At 43.2% G+C, this 16,160-nt stretch overlaps 1 long non-coding RNA gene across 1 annotated transcript; it reads right to left on the reverse strand.

Annotated features, from left to right (window-relative positions):
* Positions 1–346: 346 nt before the first annotated feature.
* Positions 347–7,911, reverse strand: LOC117047768. Its single transcript, XR_004426762.1, has 2 exons — positions 7,871–7,911; positions 347–713 (listed from the first exon to the last, which is right to left on the reverse strand). It is a non-coding gene; the product is annotated as an uncharacterized LOC117047768 (long non-coding RNA).
* Between the last annotated feature and the right edge of the window lie 8,249 nt (positions 7,912–16,160).

The following is a 16,160-nucleotide window of genomic DNA, read 5'->3' on the forward strand; positions in this document are numbered from 1 at the left end:
GTTCTTGTAATTTATTGGAAAGGATGCTCAGCCCCTCTAGTGTACTACAGTGATGAATGTCGGTAGTGCAACTTTGGAAGCTGGAATCAAGAAAATTAGTAACAGTTGGAGAATTAGCATGTAAATCAATAATACCCTTTCTCTAGCATCTTGAGAAGCTGGGGGTATAGATCATATGCTGCAAAACGAAAAGGAACACGAAAAGTTACAATCATAGCCTGCTCAGAACGATTATGGCTGCTTTTGCAGAAAGCTTTATTTTGCTTTTTTAAAAAAAATAAAAAAGAGAAAACCTTTAGCAAATATTTAAACTATGTATAACTAGTCGCAAATAAATTAAGCTGGCTTTATGCATTCTCTCTAATGAGAAGGGCACCGCATTTATTGAAAATGTGATTAGTATTATTCATTAAGCAACAACAATGAAAATCCTCATTTGTATCTTATTATCACTATTCTGCATAAACTAACACAATTTGTCACAAACTCCCTCATTTGCTGTATCCTCAAAAAAGCAGATTATGCTTATTTTTCATTTGGACAGTGGAAAATCAAGCCAGGTGTTTGGCAGCACCAGAGTGTTCAGGTGTAACTGTGCCAGTGATGGTACATTACTAGCAGCGTGGATGAAGAATGAGGCATGGAGAATCATGGGACTGAGGTGCCTGGAGGCCCTTCCCTTCAGAGTGGTCCTGCTGATGAGACAGGTGTTCCTGTAAAAAAAGAGAGAGAGAGAGAGCGAAACTTTGTGCTTCTTTTTGTAAAGTCAGCCTTTCACCTTCAACTAGAAAGCAAAAGTGCTAATGACTGAGCTGATGGGTCTCTCCGTTGTTATTATTCTGCTTTAAAATTCAAACATCTTCGGCAGGCTAATATATAATGCATGTTATCTGTGGTGATTAGGAACAATACAGATGAGGGCCCACCTATTCCTTGTCAGTGCTCAGAGTGGGGTGGGATTGTTGTTGTTCAGTCGTTCAGTCGTGTCCGACTCTTCGTGACCCCATAGACCAGAGCACGCCAGGCACGCCTATCCTTCACTGCCTCCCGCAGTTTGGCCAAACTCATGTTAGTAGCTTCGAGAACACTGTCCAACCATCTCATCCTCTGTCGTCCCCTTCTCCTTGTGCCCGCCATCTTTCCCAACATCAGGGTCTTTTCTAGGGAGTCTTCTCTTCTCATGAGGTGGCCAAAGTACTGGAGCCTCAACTTCAGGATCTGTCCTTCTAGTGAGCACTCAGGGCTGATTTCTTTAAGAATGGATAGGTTTGATCTTCTTGCAGTCCATGGGACTCTCAAGAGTCTCCTCCAGCACCATAATTCAAAAGCATCAATTCTTCGGCGATCAGCCTTCTTGGGGGTGGGATGCTATCCCACATCTTTTCAGGCTAGGGCCTTCTCTCTGCTTCTCAGGTGAGGAGGATAACTCCAGACCCTCCAAGTGTCCCTATTTTCCAGGGTCAGTCCTGGATTTACAGACGCCATCCCAGTTTCTGATTTGATCCTGGAATGTCCCACTTTTCCTTAGGACATACCTATTTTCATCGGAGAAACGTTGGAGGGTATGGAGTTATGCGACCCCAGGGCCAAGGAGATAAGTAACTATACGACCTTTAGAAGATAACTGAAGGCAGCCCTATATAGGGAATTAAAAAAATATTAATGTTTTGTTATGTTTTTATATAAGTTGGAGGGCAACCCAGTCGGATGGGTGGGTAATAATAATAATAATAATAATAATAATAATAATAATAATAGGATGTCCCTATTTTCATCAGAGAAATGTCAGAGGGTATGTAACTCTATCATTACAATCTCCCTTCCTTTTCTTTCCCCCTTTGAAACCACCCCACTTCCTTTAACCTTCCTCTTACACTTTCAGGCATTGATAGTTATATCATTTGCTTCTCTCCTGCAGTGCCAAGCTTGGGAAGTAATGTGGCCTGGCGTCTTGCTGTACAGAGGGCTGTCCTCTGTTATATGAACTTTCAGAGCACAGCCTTTTATTTTTAGGAGTCTTCTGTCTGAAGGACTGCCTGGTTCAAGTCTGGTTAAAAGAGGGAGGAAAGAAACCCCAAGGAAAACAGAGAGTGGAAGCCTTGAAGTTGCCCGTCAACAATTAGCATCTAGGTAGTAGTCCAACTGGCTATCCCCAATGCATGCAAATGTTATTCAAATCTATGACTACTTTTGCTCTCATTTGTGTTACAGGTAGGTAGACGTATTGGTCTGCCATAGTCAAAACAAAATAAAAAAATAAATAAAATTCCTTCCAGTAGCACCTTAGAGATCAACTAAGTTTGTTCTTGGTATGAGCTTTCGTGTGCATGCACACTTCTCCTGATACTTCTCATTTGTGTGTGTGTGATACATTTCCTCTCTTCTGGTGATGCATAAGCAGCCATTTTAGTGGGAGGGTTTGTGTTCTCAGTGACCCGCTCTTAATTATTGGGCAGTGAGGATGAAGACATAGTGCCAACTTACAGCATATGGGTGGTAAATAGCAGGCCACAACTTTATTAAATGCTTGGACATATAAGTTTATCTTGCACCAGGTCTCCTTGCAGAAAAAGGAGGTGCAATGTTCACCACTGTGCAACATCAAAGCCTTTCCTCCTCCTTGTTGAACAGCTGATAGAGGAACCCAGAGGAGCATATAAACTCTGGCCTGTGGACAGAAGTTCCTCACCCTTGCCCTAAGACATGGTGAGCCCTAACATTTACTGTTTGTGGCAGTTGGATCTAGGACATGGACTTGATAGTTTTTAATTATGATTAATGGAGTTACTTAATGACATCACTTGGTGTTTGTTTTAATAGCAGAGCTGTCGTTGTGATACGAAAATGCAACATAGCAGTCTGCTGAATTAGGAGTGAAACTCGTGCATAGACTATGGACCAAAGTAAACAGATGTTGTGGAAACAATATATTATTGTGAACTATTTAAAGGTCTTCTCATTCTTGAATGTCTAAGATAACGGGGCTGAGGGCTGGAAAGGGTTTAAGGAGGAAATGCAGCTGTTTCTGATAGCCATTCAGACAGTTGATACTCCAGATCAGCAGAAGATAGCCATTTCCCCTCTGAATCTTGTTAGAGCCCAGGCATTAAGTGCTTACAATTCATTGGAGCTGTCTTCTGAGGAGAGAGTCAGTTATGATTCTGGTGATGCAACATATGAGGAGTATTGCCTTATACCATTGGAAAGCCACCTCTTTTGTTCTCAAGATCAGGAAGGAAGACTCTGCTGTAGTCTTGTCAGATTGGAAAGCTAAATAAATGTCTGGACATGCAACTTTGAAGAGTTAAGGAACTCTTCTAAGAGATCTGACTGGGCACCAGCTATTCATAGGCCTGGTTTGCATAACATGGTGAGTCAAGCTATGGCTTACTGGGACCACGTGAACATGCACACTCATGGAGAGGAGCATGCTTTGATCCTCTTTGGGCCTTTTTACCATCAAACCACATTGATTTAAAGCAAGGCTTAATGTCTCATCCAGACCTGGGTTTGTGGTTAAGTTGTTTCCTTACTAACCTAAAGCTGTAGACAATAACAAACCTTGGCTGTAGCTCATAGCTGGTGAAGAGAGAGCTTAACCATGACTCCCAGTTTGAATGACACATTAAGCCGATCCTTGATTTAGCTCCGTGAATTTTGGGAGCAAAAAGGACTGGGGATAGCAGCCGCGAGCAACTCTGCAGGAGCCCACATGTTTACTTGGCCTCAATAAGCCATAGTTTAGCTTACCTTGTTGCGCAAACCAGGCCATAGGCTGCTACCAGTGGAACCTAATTTAACTTTGGGTTTTTCCGCTTGTAGACAAGGATGAGATGGGACTCTCTGTGGATGAGACTAACCACAGTAAAGGCGAAAGAGTCAAAAAGAAGAAGGAAAGGGTCTGTTGTACAGCATCTGAAGACAAAGGCTTAAACATGTCTCCCCTCACACTCCAGTGCTGATCCAGATTTCTCCCTTCCCCACAGCTGCTATTTGGGAAAGAAAGAAAGAAAGAAAGAAAGAAAGAAAGAAAGAAAGAAAGAAAGAAAGAAAGAAAGAAAGAAACAAGTTGGACTAGATGATCCCTTCCAACTCTACAATTCTGTTTCTATGATTCTATGAAGTTACTTGATGAGCATCATGTCTGGCTTGGCTCTAGGCCTGTCAAGATTTGAAGAGTGCATGCCAGAGAGACTAGACTAAACTAGAGCAGTTCATAATTTGCAGGCGTTCTTTAGCATCTGAGCTTTATGTTTGCTGTTATATAGTGCTTGTAAACAGCTACCTAAAGCAGAAGATGTGATGCTATTAGTTAGTGTTGCTCAAGAGATTAGAATCTTGATGAGTTTTGATTATAATTGCTGCATGTGATGATGGTGAATCATTGAATCATAAAGCTAGAAGGGACCTCAAAAGTAACATAGTCCAACTCTCTGTTGATGCAGGGATTCAAGTACCACTTTGTTTATATAGTGTATTTAGGCAAGGTAAAGGGACCCCTGACCATTAGGTCAAGTCGTGTCCGACTCTGGGGTTGCGGTGCTCATCTCACGTTACTGGCCGAGGGAGCTGGCGTACAGCTTCTGGGTCATGTGGCCAGCATGACTAAGCCGCTTCTGGCGAACCAGAGCAGCGCACGGAAATGCCGTTTACCTTCCTGCCAGAGCGGTACCTATTTATCTACTTGCACTTTGACATGCTTTCGAACTGCTAGGTGGGCAGGAGCAGGGACCGAGCAACGAGAGCTCACTCCGTTGCGGGGATTCGAACCGCCGACCTTCTGATCAGCAAGCCCTAGGCTCTGTGGTTTAACCCACAGCGCCACCCGCATCCTTATAGTGTATTTATATACCCTTTATTTATACAGCAGCACCATTGGTGTGTATGGAGCTTTACTGGGCATTATATGGAACTTTCACTCAAGACTTGGGGTGTGTGTAACTCTCACTTCATCAAGTTACTTTGTAGTTACTGCAATGGTACAGAGGTATAACATAACAGTGCGCAGTGCTCCACCAGATGCAGCGGTGCCATTATGGAGCCCCCATGCAAAATCATTTCACGGTGAGTGATCACCCCACATAGGCTTTCCTGTGGTTGTCATCATACTCGTTTTGGAGGAGAGTGAGCCAGGTAGGCTCAAAGTCTTCACTTAATTCAGAGATAGGGAACCTGTGGCTCTCTAGATGCTGCTGGATGGCAACTTGCATCCTCCATCACCTTTGGTTATGCAGGCTGGAAGCTGATGGAAGATAGAGTTCCAATAACTTCTGGAGAGTCCCAGATTTACCATCTCTGATCTAATTCATCACAACGACTGTCCAGCATGTTCCTGTTCCATCTCTGATGTCTCTGTCCCAGGTTGCAGCCTGTTTACTTCCCTGCCACACAGATCAATGGAAGCCACTGGGGATGTGGTTTTGATCTCCATGTGCATAGCTCAAACCAGTGTTTCCATCCTTGGCCATGCCACCTGTAATAAAATGTCAAGAGTAGGAAACAAAATGGTGGCAACCGGCTTACGCAGCTAGCTCACTGGAAATAATTTGTTATGGTAGGTTGTTGTTTTTTTAAAACCAATTCCATGCAGTAAAGGCCAGTGATATGCAGATGGGGACACGGAAGGTGTGGCATTGCTCCTTTACGACTGGTAACAGCGGGTAAGAGCCAATTAGTTTGGTTTCCTTAAAAAAAAATAATCTAGCAATTTTAATTAGAGTCTGTTCCCCCCCCCCCACCCTCCGAGATGCCAGACCCTTAATGGGGGAGAAGGAAAACTTCTGTTACCTCTGCAGTCATTAGACTTGGAAATAGAGAGTCACTTTTCTAGCCTGGAGCCAGAAGGTGGGCTATCTCGAAGGCAGGGTTGATCGCTTTTGAATACCGCATGAAATCTATAGATACAAGGCTGGTGTCATATGACAAGAAGCCTTAAGCAGATGGATGACAGTGTGTGCACTATAGGCTGCTGTTAATTTACTAGCTAGAGATAATGCATCTTTAAAATTAAAAAAAAAAATGAGTCACTGCAAAACAGACTGAGGCTATAGCTTGCAGATTGTAGAATTTAGGTGGGGGGGGTTGTGATAGAGGTCACATGTGTAGTTATGAAAGTTACATTAAAAATAAAATAAAACGAAGGGCAGTATAATTTTTTCATAGTTTGAGCTTTTGTGGATTAAGTCAAAATGTGAACTTTGCTTAAAGAAAGGTTCAGAAAGCGGTGTGTGTGTTTTTTTTAACGTGTGCCAATTACTGTGGAGCTAAAATGACACAGACTTGTTAGTTTTTACTTACCAGGTTTAAAGGAAATTAATAAAAGAAGCCGGCTTAACAGCGTAACTGAATGATATAATTTCTGTTTAGTTAGGCTGCCTCTGCTCAGAAATGCTTGAAGAAGTTGATCTTTTGAAAATTCCTGAATGTTCTGACACAGTTCTTGGCTAAAACACACATACATACGAAATAAATTTTAGATTGCTTGTTTGGAGAGAGAAACTAGGTCTAGAAATGCATATTGTGAGAGAAAATATATTGAGACACATGCATATTAAGCGAAAATATTGCTTTTCCATGGAAATTTTCATTTGGATGGAAACGACGGTTCTGAACACAGATAGTGGGGTCCTTGGATAGCTGTCAAGCCCAGTGGTGATGGTCTCTCCTTTCACTATTCCAAGCACTCAACATTGAAGAGAACCATTTGAATTTCTCACAAAGGCCCTGATATAGCTTCACTGTACAGTTGGTGTCACCCATGTGGTGCCCAGAAGCCAGAGCTGCTGCTTTGCTTTCCAACATGCCTTGTCAAGCTGACTGTTGTTGTTGTTGTTGTTGTTGTTGTTGTTGTTGTTGTTGTTAAGAAAGGAAGCTGGTGGGGAAGAAAGGAGTCATGTTGCTATCTGGTAAGTATCAAGGTGATAGTGGGGCAGTGGGGAGCGCTACCCATTTTAACTTTGGGTGCATGCGATTTTGTGGGTTTTGCGTGTGGATTGGGTATGCGGTTGTCATACACCACCCCAATCTCTGAACCATGCGAGATTCCAGGGCGCTTACCCAAGATTTGGCTTCCTTAGAATCAGCAACAGTGGAGACCGAGATGTCTTTAGGATATATGGTTTATTTACATCTAACGCAACCTGAGCATGTGGTGGAATGGCTCACAGTGTTAACACCCCAAGGTGGTCTCGCTTCCCCCATAGCTGCTGTAATGAGCACCATGAGGTTTGAGGGAAACCAGGGCCTGGCCGTGCTCACCTTAGGGGAATCGGGTGCAGGCCAGCAAGCGCAGTCACATGATGAGATGCGCTGCAGCTGGGGGCAAGCTCAGGAAGTCTAAATAAGGCCGTGGTTCCCAATGTGAGGTACATGCCCCACGGGGGGGGGGCAATTTGATTTTTAAGTGGGATAATTCGAGAATGAGTTATTAACAGTGAATAGCCTTTTAGGCTTCCTCCACGTGAATAGAAGTTCACTTTTTGAATAACAAGAATTATATGTCACGGGGGGAGGGGGGAAGCATCAGGATTTTACAGGTGCTGAGGTGGGGCATGGCCAAAAAAAGGTTGGGAACCACTGATATAAGGCCTGCATTTCACCCTTGGCCTTTGCCACAGCAACATGGTCTTATGCCAAGCTGTAGCCTGCGCCTGCTCCTGCTCCTGCATCCCGACCTCCTGGCCATGGACCCGCCAGTTGGACTGCCTCTGCTACCCGCGCCACTGCCTGTACCTCAGTTTTGGCGTGCCGGCCCCAAACTCTTGCTGCTCACACCTTGGATCGTGACAGCTGCAGCCTTGGATTCCAGCAGAAATCAAGCACCTCTCTCCCTCACAGACTTCAGCCTGCTTCTAACTTCTAGCTTACTCACATAGCACTGGCCTTTGTCCTTCTCGCCAACAGCCAGTTGACGGGGGACACCCATTTGTCCTCTGATATGGAGTCACTTCCTTTGTGACCTCAACAACCCATGCTTAGGCCACTATCAAGAAGCTGGCTTAGCTATTCCAGCAATCAAATTCTTGTGGGATCCAGGAATTGGAAGGGACTCAGGCATACAGCCTAACCACCACCACTCCCCAAACTCACAACCCTATTTCCCCCAGGGTGTGTTTGTTTAGGGTTTTTTGAGCAGTGGTGGAGGAGAATGGTGCCTGACTGGGTTTGTGCGGGCAGTTTGCTTTTTCTGAGAGGGAGGGTTGGGTATGCCCATGAGTTTTTCAGGTTTTGAAATGGGCTGATGGTTGGTAAATCCTAGGGTATTGTGGGAAATCAAAATGCCCCCTACAGTGGAGTCAAAATCAGCATAGTTTGAGGGCATATCAGAGCAATGGGAACAGTGCCAACCACAATCAGTTTCAGATTTTGATTAATGGCATCCTGTAAGTTAGTGCAAAGGGCACAAAATAAAATGATCAAAAATACAGAAGCTCCTTTGTATTGATTGGTTTGACTTAATTTTTATTAAAGAAAATAAAGAAGGTAATAATTTAAAAATGTAGGTGTTGCTGTCCCAAGGAGCTTACAGTTGAAATGTCAAGAGCAAGAAAGTGGACAGAAATGAGAAAGGAATAGAGAGGCCAGGGTGAAGAATGAATGAGAGTAAGAAAAAGCGGTCAGATTGTTTGCCATCTGATCTATACTTCAGTTGAGGCAAAGCTGGTTTATTTCATCTCATCGAAGCACATGGGATTAATTTGGTTCAAAGGCAGTTATTTCCCCCCCCCCCCGAACTGGGCCTACCCCGTTAAGTTTAACTGTAAACTTGTTGACAAGAATGAGACTACATCAGCATAAATCAGTGCTTGAGCTTAGCTAGGTCATAGATCAGGTTGTAAGGCAATTATATCCATGCAGGATTAGATACTTAGAAGATGCTCATTCTTTTCCTCATCCACTAAAAAAAACCCCAACAACTCCCGAACTCAAGAAATTCTTGTATGGTACTTTTTAAATGAAGTTTTAAGCTACAGTGAATGCAGCTAGTTAAGGTCATGATTTCACAGACAACCTTGATTTTGATTTGCAGTTGTAGCTTTTAAACAATGCAATTTAAAGCTTAAAAAAAATTATGGCATTTTACCTTCAATGTAGAATTTTCCTGGCTCTGAAGCGTTTTGCAATCATGTGTAGTTTAGAGCTGGTATTGAAAATACTGTGCATTAACAATGGAATCATTGTTGCATTTTGATATCCTACTTTTCTCGTGCAATATTCAAGATGACATTAATTCTGAGCGTATAACTTCAAATGTCACGCTAAAAAATTTAATGCCTGCATAAGGTCAGTAATTTAAACAAAAGGAAATGTGCTTCTTGGCGTATCAACCAAACATAGAGGTCAGCACAAGATCCACTAGATCAAGTAAATATAACTTACTGATGTAGTATTACAAATTAACTTAAGAACTAGAGGAACGAACGGTTGCCTCTTTTCCTTTTCGCAACCGCTGCCATGCTCATCCCTTTCTTTGTTTCTTTTTAATTTGTGGGCAAATTGAGTGCTCATTAAAAGAAAGGGCTGGATTGTAGCGATAACCAGGAACTTGTGCTATGACTCTTCAGACACGTCAGTCATATTTATTCATTCATGGGAGCAATGGTTTCGAGATGCTGGATTATTTGTAGAGCTTCTTTTTATGGGCGCGTGATCCTATTATAGAATGGGAGGCATTTTTTTGTAACCCATAAGAAATGAGCCCACAATGATCGTATTAATCCCATTTCTTGATGGCGCAAGCTATTCTTATATTTTCTAAAGTTAATTAGTTCTTCTTTATGGGAACGCTCGTGATGCAGCTGTACTGTGATCAATGAAAGGCCATGGAAGTGAGCAACAGTGCACCCACAGAAGATACCTGGAACACCCATTTCTAACAATCATAGCACTGAAAGCTAGCAAAGTAAAGATTGCCTTCAGATAACGGTTTTCTTTCCACTTTCATTGTTATCAAAACCATCAATGGGATACACTCAGTGATTTACCAACTTCACAAAGTCTATTCAGGGGTGGCCAACTCCCAAGAGACTGCGATCTACTCACAGAGTTAAAAACTGGCAGTGATCGACCTCCTTTTGGGGGGTTCGGGTCAAAGTTGTTGAGTTTTTTCAGAGAGGAGGTAAAATGTTGAGCTTTTTTTTAGGGGTGCCTCAGTTGTTCAGCTTCTTTGGGGGGAGCCAATGATCTACCAGTGATCTACCGCAGACGTCCAGTGATCTACCAGTGGATCATGATTTACCTGTTGGACATTCCTGGTCTATATGATCCCTTTTATAAGATACAGCAGGTTGGAGTAGTGAAGTTTGGTGTGGAAGGCTTTGGATTAATAAACACTTCACCCAGCGATGAGCAATAGTGCAAAGTAGTGGCTTAGGGCCAGACTACACATTACTCTTCCATGCATGGATTTTTGGCATGGGTTCTTTGCTCTGCACCTCTGTATAAAATTCTGTAGGATTCCCCAGTACAATTAAAATTTTGCCTAAGCCTTTTCTGCGACTACCATTAATTCCAACTTGTCTCTTAACCACTTTTTACTGCACCTGGTTGTGGGATACGGACACTGGATGCACAGACCTGGAGACTTGTTTCAAACCAATGTGTGATAATTTATTAAAGCTAATATGCAATACAATACATTTATTAAATTTGTATCCTGCTCTTCCTCCCTGAAGGAATATTTACTTTCAGGCTGGTTATTTAATAATACTTGGTTTGACAATGGCCGTTACTGTTTGAAAGATGTCGCTGTTGCTCAGCCGTCGCCCACGCTAGCCTCCCACTTCTGAAACTGCTGTTTTCTTTCCAAAAGTCTTCCTTCAGGGTAGTCCACCAATATCAGAAGGGTCACATGTTCTCTATCGCTGATGTAGATGGTGGGAGACAAATTGCTTTGTTCTTATTGTTCTCCTTCAGCTACGAATTTATCCAGCAATCTTCTTTCTTTCTTTCTTTTTTAAAGTGTTGGGCTTGTTGTTCCAAAGGAAAGGAATTTACATAGTTTCAAAATGACACAGAAGTGGTTTTACATGTCCTAAACAAGGCCTCGCAGCTCAAAGGAAAAGAGTTGGCAAGTTATCACACGCCACTCCGAAGTCTCTGTGTCTCAGCCCCAGCACAGGGCATTTCAGCATGTCAGCCTTAGGTTATCAGAGGAAAAAGTCACCGGAGAAAGAAAGAAAAAAAACACACGACCCATCTGGCTACAAAAAACAATCCCTCGAGTGCTGCATGCCCTTTGATATGGAAGCCAAAAACTACACACAGGAGTTTGCTTGATTTGACACAAGTGGTTGTGATAAATTCTTAATTATGTGGTTGGATAAAAGGCCTCTGCAGCAGAGCCGAAACAAAAATGAGTCAATTTAGATTTGGGATCTTAATCTAGGGGTATGATAGGGTCAAAAAGTCCCCTGACACTCCTGCTTATCTTGTTTTGAATGCTTACCTCCTTTTCTGTGAAACTGGATTCTACCATTCCGCTGCAGCGGGCGGTGTTTTCATAAGATGTCAAGATCCATATTGGTGACTAGCATAGCTGTCAACTCCCCCCCCCTTTTTAAAAAAAGGGAAATTCCCTTATTCCGAATAGGATTCCTCGCAAGAAAAGGGAAAAGTTGACAGCTATGGTGACTAGCCTTCCCCCCACCCCCAATTCATGCCACATTTCCTACAACAGGATCTGAGCCTCTGCAACTGCAATCTTATATTCACCTTGGAGGAACTCCCATTGAACTCAATGGAGCTTAGTTCTAAGCAGACATGCATAGGATGATACTGGAAATAGGGGAGTCACAGAATTCCATCCAAATTGATGGTGTTAGCTTACTCAACCCATGTCCAAAATTAATCCAGCAGATAGAAATTGTTGCTGCTTTCAGTCCACAAGTGATTCATAATCAATTGCGTTCCTGTCCCTCGTTTGCATTGCATTTCCTTTGCGTCGAAATGAATGAGGGGGGATAACATAATGACAACATGACTGTGTAATTAATCACAGAAGTTATATGAGATATGTAATTTTGTCACAGCAGGTAGTGAGATGAAGAACATAGCTTTTGGCAGAAGAGGAGCTGTAGCAGAAGAGAAACAGCTCTGCATGCAAAGAACACAGGGAAGAGCACAAAACAAAGCCTTTTTGCACCCCAAAATGTAATTGCGGGATCTTTAAGCAATCGAGTTGTAGCCAGCTAGTGAGCCTATTGTGCATTGTCACCCCAAAAGACAAGATGCACACCACAAATGAGCACACTATTTCTCATAAAATAGGCACATACCCAGGGCCGGATTTAGGTTTGATGAGGCCCTAAGCTACTGAAGGTAATGGGGCCCTTTATATGTCCAGTTGTCCTTTTTCAACAACAAATTGTCGCTTTTTTGTGTTGAATATATGCTATATGGTAATTTAGGGACCTAATAGGTATCTAAAGCCATTTGCACATGTTGCCATGCAACCAGTCCATGCAGAATGTAGGCACCCTATATATAGAAATGAGCAAACCGGTGATATTTTAGAGAGCAGGCTAGCAGGCAGGGCCCATTACTTACATCCTAGGAGCCTACACAACACAAAATACTGTTGCTGTATGTAGGTTTTATTTTATTTGTTTTTATCTTATATTTTGGAAATGTACATCCAGTTTTTTTTCTTTAATTTTTTTGGGGGGCTCCCAAGAGAGTGGGGCCCTAAGCTATAGCTTGTTTAGCTTATACCTAAATCTGGCACTGCACATACCAGCGCATGCATATGGATGCACATTTAAAAACAATTACTATAATTTAAATACATCTCACCACAGAAAAGATGATAACCAGGTCATCTGCTGTCGAGGTGCTAGCTGTTGATGGAGAAGTTCAAGGCCCCCTTCTGCCCCTTCATGTGCTTCTTTATCTTCAAAGCAGACATAGACTGCTGACAGCCCTTTAAACAGAAGGCTGCTCTCTGTGGAAGGAGGGCGCATGATCACCCCACAGGGCATTACTGTTCACAAAGCAGCTTCTTCCCTTCCCTCTTTGCAGTGCTGTGGCCCCAAAGAGGAGGCCTGCGAAAGAGTGCAGGCTTCTTTCCCTGTGTGGGAACTGTCCAATCCCCTCCAACATTTCTCCAGTGAAAATGGGGACATTCTATTCTACATCAGGAAGTTTCTCCCACGTTTGATCTCACTGCACATACAGATGTCATATCTGCATCTGTCACCTTGAGCCAATGACAACCTCTCCACCTCACCTACCTTTTTTTAAAGAAAAAAAAATGTGCAAGGGAAGGGATCACGTACAACACCTTCCACAGATAAATGGAATGAAATAATATTTTATCCGTAAGCTGCTTTGAGTCCCTATGGTGGGGCAAGCTATAACAACAACAAACAACAACAACAACAACAACAAGAATTGTGAGAATGATCAGGAACATTCCAGACAGTAAATTTCAGTAAGTTGTGAGTAAAAATGCCTAGGATTGCAGTGTAAGGCTGCCCAGTCTTTATGCAGTTACCTGGGAGTAAGCTCCATTGCATACAGTGGGACTTACTTCTGAGGAGACAGGGTAAGGATCCATTTACAATAAAGGAATCAACACTCCACATGTTTCCTTAAAAAAAATTGCTGGCAGCCGAATCATGGAAATTAAAGAATTTTAAGTGGATCGGTGACGTTTTCCTTCAAAATTTTAGGAAGGGCTTTGTATGCCAGCTTCAATATTTCCTTCATTTGGTGCAGGTATTTTATCTTCAGTAGAAACTAGGACTTCATTTTTGCACCTACACACAAACACACACACACACACACACACACAGAGAGAGAGAGAGAGAGAGGAGGAGGAGGAGGAGGAGGAGAAGAAGAAGAAGAAGAAGAAGAAGAAGAAGAAGAAGAAGAAGAAGAAGAAGAAGAGTAGTAGTAGTAGTTTGGATTTGATACCCTGCTTTATCACTACCCGGAGGAGTCCCAAAGCGGCTAAAATTCTCCTTTCCCTTCCTCCCTCACAACAAACACTGTGAGGTGAGTGGGGCTGAGAGACTTCAAAGAAGTGTGACTAGTCAAAGTTCACCCAGCAGCTGCATGTGGAAGAGCAGAGACGCAAACCCGGTTCACCAGATTACGAGTCTATCCTGGAATGTAATTGCAGGATCTTTAAGCAATCGAGTTGTAGCCACTACACCACACTGGAGAGAGAGAGAGAGAGAGAGAGAGAGCACTTTTAATTGTTCTCCAAGACATGGGAGGAGGGAAGGAAAACTGGGACATTCCAGGATCAAATCAGAAACTGGATGGCTTCTGTAATTCCAGGGCTGACCCTGGAAAATCAGGACACTTGGAGAATATACTGTCCCACTCTACAGTTCTCCATCTTCCGAAGAGACTGCCGGAGGATCAGCTGTACACAGCGGCAGGCAGTGGGTTCCTCACGCCCATTTCCTGACTGCAGCTATAATTCTGTTGCAATGCATGTATTTTTCACTGCTAGATTAGCTTTGACTTGCGGACAGAGAATTGTGGCAGGGTAATGGGTTCAGAGCCCCCTAGTCACCACTGGTTTGCCTTTCCTTATTTATAACCTATTGCTGCTCTTAGCTCGAAAGGTACTAGATGCTGTAAGAGAAGTGACCAGCTATGGCAAGACAGATACATTTAATCTAAATACTTAAATGTGATTCTTCTCCTAAGATGAGCAAACTGAATTAGGGCGGCCGGGGTGGGAGGTGGGTGGGTGGGGGGGAGAGAAGCCTGATGAGAAAAGAAACCTAACATGATGAATGGGCAAATTTTAAAAGCCTATTAAACTGGAGAAAAATCAAATGACTGCCAAATGGACTTTCATTCCTCTTTTTATTTATAAACATTCATGTGAAATTGCAAGGGAAAACGGGGGGGGGGGGAGGAGGAGAGAGAAAGCCCTTGAACTCCCCTGAAAGGCATTTTGCATTGCTATATGTTGCCTTAACTGCTGAATGGTCATCTGCTTTGTGCATGTTCTTTCTGGGGTCTTTGTACAATACATCTTAATGTCAGCGCCGCTGCGATGCAATTCTAATGTGGATTCACGCACATTATCACCAAGCTCCGCAATAGAGCACATGCTTTGTAAAAGCCCCCCAGGTTCAATCCCTGAGAACTCCTTGTAGAGTACTGGAGAGCTGCTTCTAGGCAAAGGGAACCTGTGCCCCCTCCCAGATGTTATTGGACTCCAATTCCCATCAGCCCTGGGCCCCCCAGCCAATGGTCAAGAATGATGATAGCCTATATAAAAAGTACTTTCCTAATGCAAAGTCCAAAGTGGTGTTTGAAGCGTAAGAAACATATTAAAGGCAAAGGGACCTCTGACCATTAGGTCCAGTCATGGATGACTCTGGGGTTGCGGCGCTCATCTCACTTTACTGGCCAAGGGAGCCGGCGTACAGCTTCTGGGTCATGTGGCCACCATGACTAAGCCTCTTCTGGTGAACCAGAGCAGTGCACAGAAGAAGAAGAAGAAGAAGAAGAAGAAGAAGAAGAAGAAGAAGAGGAGGAGGAGGAGGAGGAGGAGGAGGAGGAGGAGGAGGAGGAGGAGTTTGGATTTGATATCCCGCTTTATCACTACCCGAAGGAGTCTCAAAGTGGCTAACATTCTCCTTTCCCTTCCTCCACCACAACAAACAGTGGGGCTGAGAGATTTCAGAGAAGTGTGACTAGCCCAAGGTCACCCAGCAGCTGCATGTGGAGGAGCGGAGACATGAACCCGGTTCACCAGATTACAAGTCTACCACTCTTAACCTCTACACCACACTGTTTACCTTCCCGCTGGAGCGGTACCTATTTATCTACTTGCACTTTGACGTGATTTCGAACTGCTAAGTTGGCAGGAGCAGGGACTGAGCAATGGGAGCTAACCCCGTCGCAGGGATTCGAACCGCCAGCCTTCTGATCAGCAAGCCCCAGGCTCTGTGGTTTAACCCACAGCACCACCTGCATCCCTTAAGAAACATATCAGAGAGGATAAAATTAGATAAGACAGAACCTTAAAATGCAATTGCATGCAATTTGAGTTATAAACATCAATGTTGGGTGAGTGGGAAGCCACTAGTTTTGTTGAATTGAAATTTATTTTTTGACTTGCAAATGTAACTTTCTGTATAGGAAAAAAAGAATAAAATATTATTACATTTAAAAAGAATGATGGACCAACA

The sequence above is a fragment of the Lacerta agilis genome, chromosome 6 (genome assembly GCF_009819535.1).
Source record: "Lacerta agilis isolate rLacAgi1 chromosome 6, rLacAgi1.pri, whole genome shotgun sequence".
NCBI lineage: Eukaryota > Metazoa > Chordata > Lepidosauria > Squamata > Lacertidae > Lacerta > Lacerta agilis.